Source organism: Molothrus aeneus, chromosome 15 (assembly GCF_037042795.1).
Source record: "Molothrus aeneus isolate 106 chromosome 15, BPBGC_Maene_1.0, whole genome shotgun sequence".
Taxonomy (NCBI): Eukaryota; Metazoa; Chordata; class Aves; order Passeriformes; family Icteridae; genus Molothrus; species Molothrus aeneus.
In genome coordinates, this window is record NC_089660.1 from 16,442,202 (window position 1) to 16,448,864 (window position 6,663).

The following is a 6,663-nucleotide window of genomic DNA, read 5'->3' on the forward strand; positions in this document are numbered from 1 at the left end:
TTTTGCATCCTAGCTGACAGATCCCTGTTTTACTCTTCGTGATATTTATTTCATACGGAATTGAAAGTGCAGAAAGGTTTGCTTCAGATGTTTTTCTTTTTCCTTTCGTCTTTACCCTAAGGGTTTGAGATTTATGGAGATGTTGATTTTCTGGACAACAGCGAGATTTTAAAATTCTGACTATTCACATGGATAGACATCTGAGATAGGAATATATGACAGTATCAAAGAGATTAGCCAAAGGACAGTTCGGGCATGTTAACCAAACTCATTTGTACATTTTTCATGGCTAATCAGAGTTTCGAGTGGGAAACTGTACTTTTTTCCTACTATTCTACAATTCTTTTCATTGAGTTGTTGTACCAACCTGATTAAGAGAGTATTCCTGTGATACTTTCTTAATACACTTCAATGCTTTGCAAGTTGATTCCTGATAAATTCTTTTCCTTGTGGCTGTAGAATTACTTCGTGAAGGTGTAAATGTGTTAAAAGTAAGGAAATATTAAATTTAACTGAGAATAGCGAAATTCAAACATTCGACTCTTGGTCCCTTCAAGTTTCCCTTTGAGACTGTTGGCTGCATCTTTATTTCTATCTGTAATAATCATATAAAAGTTAGCTGAATTCAAGAAGCATGCAATTGTTCTCATCCCGCTTGTGTTCATGAGCCTGATAGCTCAGGTTATGGGTGGGTGTGGGTGTGTATCTAATGTTTTCAATCTCAGATCCCGTTGCTGAAGAGGTTTTTGAACGAACAGAGTGAGACTGATGGTAATCTAGAGCTTGAAATGTGAAAAACATGCTTTCATTTACATATATTGCCTTTAGTAAGTTATTAGTACCTTCTGCGGTAAAAGCACCACCCCCACGGAATGGGTCTACATTCATCCCGACCGTGATCCCCTGAAGAATCAAAGCCGAGCTGGGCTGGAGCAAAGGCGGTGCAGGAGGTCACGGCTGCACGAGAAAATTGTCTCGGTGGCAAATATCGGGTCCTCCCGAGCTGTCCGTGGGAAGGCAGAAGCGCAGCGCTGGGCAGCGCTCGGTGCCTGCAGTGCCGGGAGGAGGCTGCGGGCGCCGCTGTTGACCGAGAGGAGCGAGAGGAAGCTCGGAGCGCTACCGGCAGCCCCGCCCGCTGCGGATCGGCTCACTGGGTTGTTCGCTCCGTGTCCGAACGTGCGGTCCCCGATCGTCCCCGCGGTGCTGGTCCATTGTGGAGCCAGGCGGAGGCAGCGGCAGCTGCGCACGGTGCAGGAGCTGCGAGCATTGAGTGGCAGCGGGATTGGATCGGCGGTGCTGCGGTGCCGGCGGTTCCGCGGGCGAGATGTGCGCGGCGGGGAGGCGCTGGGGCCGGCGGCAGCGAGCTCTGCTCTGGGCCGCGCTGCTGGCGGCGTGGGAGGCGGCGTGGGGGCAGCTGCGCTACTCGGTGCCCGAGGAGATGCCCAAGGGCTCGTTCGTGGGCGACGTGGCCAAGGACCTGGGGCTTCCTCTCTCGGCTCTAAGAGACCGCGGTGCCCGTATTATAGAAAGAGGTCGGACGCAGTATTTCGCTCTGCACGGGAAGACGGGACATTTAGTGACAGCGGAGAGGATCGACAGAGAGCAGCTGTGCGAGCGTGTGCAGCAATGCGTGCTGCGCTGTGAGCTGATAGTGGAGGGGGAAATGAAGTTTTATGAAATCGAAGTGGAAATCACGGACATTAACGACAACTCCCCCACGTTCAAGGAAATTGAACTGGAACAGAGCATGAGCGAGACGACAGCCCCGGGGTCGCGGTTTCCCCTGCCAGACGCTCATGACCCGGACTCGGGCCGGAATTCCCTGCAGAGCTACGAGCTGAGCGGTGACGAGCACTTCTCGCTGGCCGTGCAGGCGGGCCCCGGCGGCGATCAGCGTCCCGAGCTGGTGCTGGCCAAGGCGCTGGACCGGGAGGAGGCGGCGTTTCACGAGCTGGTGCTGAGGGCGAGCGACGGCGGCGATCCGGCACGGACGGGCACGGCTCGGATCCGCGTGACCGTGGTGGATGTGAACGACAACGCGCCCGTGTTCAGCCAGGCGGAGTACACGGTGCGTGTGCCCGAGGACGTGCCCGTGGGCTCCGTCCTCGTCACCGTCACGGCCACCGACGCTGACGAGGGGCTGTACGGATACGTTAAATACAGTTTTCATAGAATTTCAGAAAGGGTATCCAAACTTTTTCACCTGGAATCAAACACAGGAGAAATAATCCTTAAGGAGAACTTGGATTTCGAGGAAATCTCTAATTTTGAAATGGAGGTGCAGGCACGGGACGGGGGAGCACTATTCGATGCAGCCAAAGTCACAATCTTCGTGACAGACGTCAACGACAATGCCCCTGAACTGACAATATCATCTGCATTGACTGAGATTTCGGAAGACGCCCCATCCGGGACAGTGGTAGCCCTGTTGCACGTGCAGGACCGGGACTCGGGGGCTAATGGCGAGGTGCGCTGCTCGCTTGACGGGGATGTCCCATTCCGGCTGCAGAGCTCTCACGGCAGCTACTACAGCGTGGTGACAGCGAGAGAGCTGGACCGGGAGCAGGTGTCGGAGTACAACGTGACGGTGCGGGCGGCCGACGGCGGGTCGCCGGCGCTGCAGAGCAGCGCGGTGCTGGCGCTGCGGGTGCTGGACGTGAACGACAACGCGCCGGTGTTCTTGGAGGAGCGCTACAGCGCGCGGCTGGCGGAGAACAACGCGGCGGGCGCGCTGGTGCTGACGGTGCGCGCCACGGACGCGGACTGGGGGCAGAACGCGCGCGTGCGCTACCGGCTGGCGGAGGGGCGGGTGCGGGGCGCGCCGCTGTCGTCGTACGTGTCGGTGCAGGCGGAGACGGGCGCGCTGTACGCGCTGCGCTCCTTGGACTACGAGCAGCTGCGCGAGCTGCAGCTGTGCGTGCGGGCGGAGGACGGCGGCGCGCCGGCGCTGAGCAGCAACGTGTCGGTGCGGCTGCTGATCGTGGACGAGAACGACAACGCGCCGCAGGTGCTGTACCCGGCGCCGGCCGCAGCGGCGGGCTCGGGCGCTGCTGCGGCGTGGTCGGGCGTGGAGCTGGCGCCGCGCTGGGCCGAGGCCGGCGCGCTGGTGGCCAAGGTGGTGGCGGTGGACGCGGACGCGGGGCAGAACGCGTGGCTGTCCTACGAGCTGGCCAAGGCCACGGAGCCGGGGCTGTTCCGCGTGGGGCTGCACAGCGGCGAGGTGCGCACGGCGCGCTCGCCGCTGGCCCGCGACGCGGCGCGCCACAGCCTGCTGGTGCTGGTGCGGGACCACGGGCGGCCGGCGCTGTCGGCCACGGCCACGCTGAGCGTGGTGCTGGCCGAGAGCGTGGCCGAGCTGCTGGCCGAGCTGGGCAGCGCGGCCCACGAGGCGGCGGCGCCGGGCGAGCCGGCCGCCAGCCTGACGCGCTGGCTCGTGCTGGCCGTGGCCGCCGTCTCGTGCCTCTTCGTGGCCTTCCTGCTGCTGCTGCTGGCGCTGCGCCTGCGCCGCTGCCACCGCCAGCAGCTGCTGCCGCCGGACAGCGGCGCCTTGCGCGGCGTGCCCGTCTCGCACTTCGTGGGCATCGACGGCGTGCGCGCCTTCCTGCAGTCCTACTCGCACGACGTGTCGCTCACGGCCGACTCGCGCAAGAGCCACCTGCGCTTCTCGGCCGCCAGCTGCTGCGACACCCTCCCGGCCCGGCCGCCGCCCGACGAGCCCGCGCCGCTGCTCGGGGACGGGGACCCGGCCGGCGCCCTCCCCTCGGACCCCGCCCCTTCCTCGGTGAGTTTCTCTTTTCAGATTTTCTCCACGACCCTTTCTTGTGATGCAGCCCTGCCCTTTCCCCGCCGTGTTCTCTGTGTTTCATAGGAGACTTTGTCTAAAAGCATGGTCAAGTTTCCTTTGGTGAAATTCTAAAGGCTGGTGCCCATTGCTACCGTTGTGTGAACATGGGTTGGGTCTTCAGGGCTCCAGTTCGTGAAGAAGGAAGGAGGGAGAAGGCTGCTGCTGGCAGGCTGATGCTTAGGTCGGAGGTTTGGGTATCGATCAGGTTCCAGGTGTTGTTCCTCTGCATCAGCTGTGCTGTGTAGAATCTGTGTTCCTGTTAGTATTGGCTCTCCTGAAGGGATGGATCCCATTATTGGGAAATACAACCTTTTAGCAGGCTCATGTGTCTTCCCAAGAGCACATATGCTTGAATCGGTTGAATGTGTCTTGAACAAAATGCTGATGGCTTTGTGTGGAACCTCTGTACACATTGTTCTCAGCCTTTATCGCTGTCCATGATACATAGTGAAGATCAGAAGGAAAAGTGTTTGTATCATCCATGCATTGTTCTTTGTCTCCCAGAGAGGATTGGGCCAGGCGACAAGAGTCCTTGATGATGTCTGTCTACCTGTTGTGAAGATGAAAGATCCTCTTGAAGTTGTGATTCTTTGAAAAGTTTTTGGGTGGCTGCATGTTCAGGAGGAAATGCAGGAGGAAATGGCATAACTGCTTTGGTTGTTTTCTTGTTTTTTAAGGTAGAGCTCTGTCAAATGGAGCTGGATGAGCCTTAGCTATAAAATATTTAGTATGGCAAGAGAATAGCCTGGATGGGAAGGGAGAGATTCAAGGTGCAGCGGGAGATACAAGATGGGCATAATTCCCTGTGAGCAGATATTCACTGCGTCAGTGTCTCCTGGAAGACTGCTTGGCTTTTCCTTTGAGACCTATGAAGTCTCTTCCCAGAACTGCAGTGAGCAGCAAATGTAGCTTGCACAGCACAGATGTACAGAGAGCTGTGTGCAATTGGTGCTGGGAAGAGCAATGGTCTGGGGAACTGGGCCTCCACTGTCCCATGTTTGTAAGGTGTATGGGTGAAAGGACACCATGGATGGTGTGAAGGGTTGGAAATCTGAGTGCTGTGAGCTGTGTGTGAATGTCTGCTGAAAGACTCAAGGGAATGTTTTCCTCCATTCCCTTTCCAGTTTCTACTTTAGGGATGAAGCAATATGAGGTTTTTCTTCCGCAAGTAATTCTCTAGAAGATCTGTATTCCAACTACATAGAGAACCCTGGCAGGTTTTTACTCAGTATTTTCACATCATCATAATTTTGTCACTTCAAAGCTTAATTTTGTATGTATGACAGATGGGGCATGGGAATTGCAAGCTGTGTATTCAGTGCCTATAAACAACATCATCAATCATCCACTCTGAATTATATAACCCAGAAAAATATTGTGAGCTCTTCAATTCTGCAGGTGTTAACATTCTGTTTCACTCTTCTGATGATCTGAAGATGATTCTTTCATGGTTATAGGTGAAAACAGAGACACTTCCTTAGAGATGTTTCTTGACAATATCTCTTTAATAAATGCCTTTTCTTGTCTCATGTCTGGGATTTGAAGTCAAATATTATGCATGGTATGGAGATACAGTCTGATCAACGTTCCTCTTGGTGGAGTCTCTCTAAATTCTGAAGGCCTCTGCTAACCATGGCAGCTGTGGCGAGTTTATGAGGCAGTGTTGGTTGTGTGGTGTGTGAGGAGGCCCTGGTGGAGACATGGCAGGTGTTTTGTTGATCCCCAGGGCTATTGCTGGCCTTCTGCACAATGAGTCAAGAGGAGTCCTATGATTTTCCCTTGTGTGGTTTGGACTGAAGTGGCCTAGTTTGGGTTCCATATCCCTTTGCATCAAGAGTGGTAGTCACACATGCTCTGAGGAGTCCATGTGCTGAAGAATGGTGATGTTGCCTTTGAGGTGATACTTGGATGTGTGGGTCTTTGACAGAGCTGGTAATGATTTGTGGCCTGTATGACATTTCTCACTTGTTGAAGTAATATGGAGGAGCAGAATAATGTTAGTTGTGATGTTTGTGCTCTGAGAAGCTGTGCACACAACTTTTCTTCTAATGATGTCTGTATGGAAAATTTGCTGTCATGTTATGTTTTGGCAGAGAGAAGAAGTCTGTGTATGCAGAGACAGGGCTGGTGCTGGAGTTCAGTGTGATACAGTTCAAAATGAATGAATTTTGTCCAGTTCTGTTTGTCCTGGTATTTAGATGATGCCCCCAGCTGTGGTTCCAAGCTTTTCCTCTCTCTTTGTATCCAAGGCACTGACAGTGTGGGGCCTGTGGAGTGACTCCTGTGTGAGGCCCCTGTGTATTGGTTCCAGTCCAGTTTCCAGGGTTGTGTATATACTGCAGTTGAGCCAATCTGCAATGTGAGGCCATGATTGATACTCTTGTGGTGTTTCCCATTCTTAACTTGGTTGATTAAGATTTCTTTGGATAATTGGGTTGGGTTGTTTGTCTTTTTGTTTGCTTGTATTTTTGTCAAGGAGTAAAGTTGATCCTCACTGAGCCTGACAATTCTGCAAACTCCAAAACAATTATCCAGTAAGGAGAGTATCTATCATCCATCCCTTGAAGCTGTACTTGTAATCATCTTATCCTAGACACACAGAATCATAGAATGGCTGGTATTCCAAAGCACCTTAAAGATCCCCTCATTCACTCTCCTCTGCCATGGGCAGGGACATCTTCCACCAGAGCAGGTGGCTCAGAGCCCCAGCCAGCCTGACCTTGATATTTCATTCAAGAAATACAACTTCATGAATGGATGTTTCCCCAAGCTGTTGCTTTCTCTGTGGCCAACGTGGAACCAAAATTGTGGTTTGCATT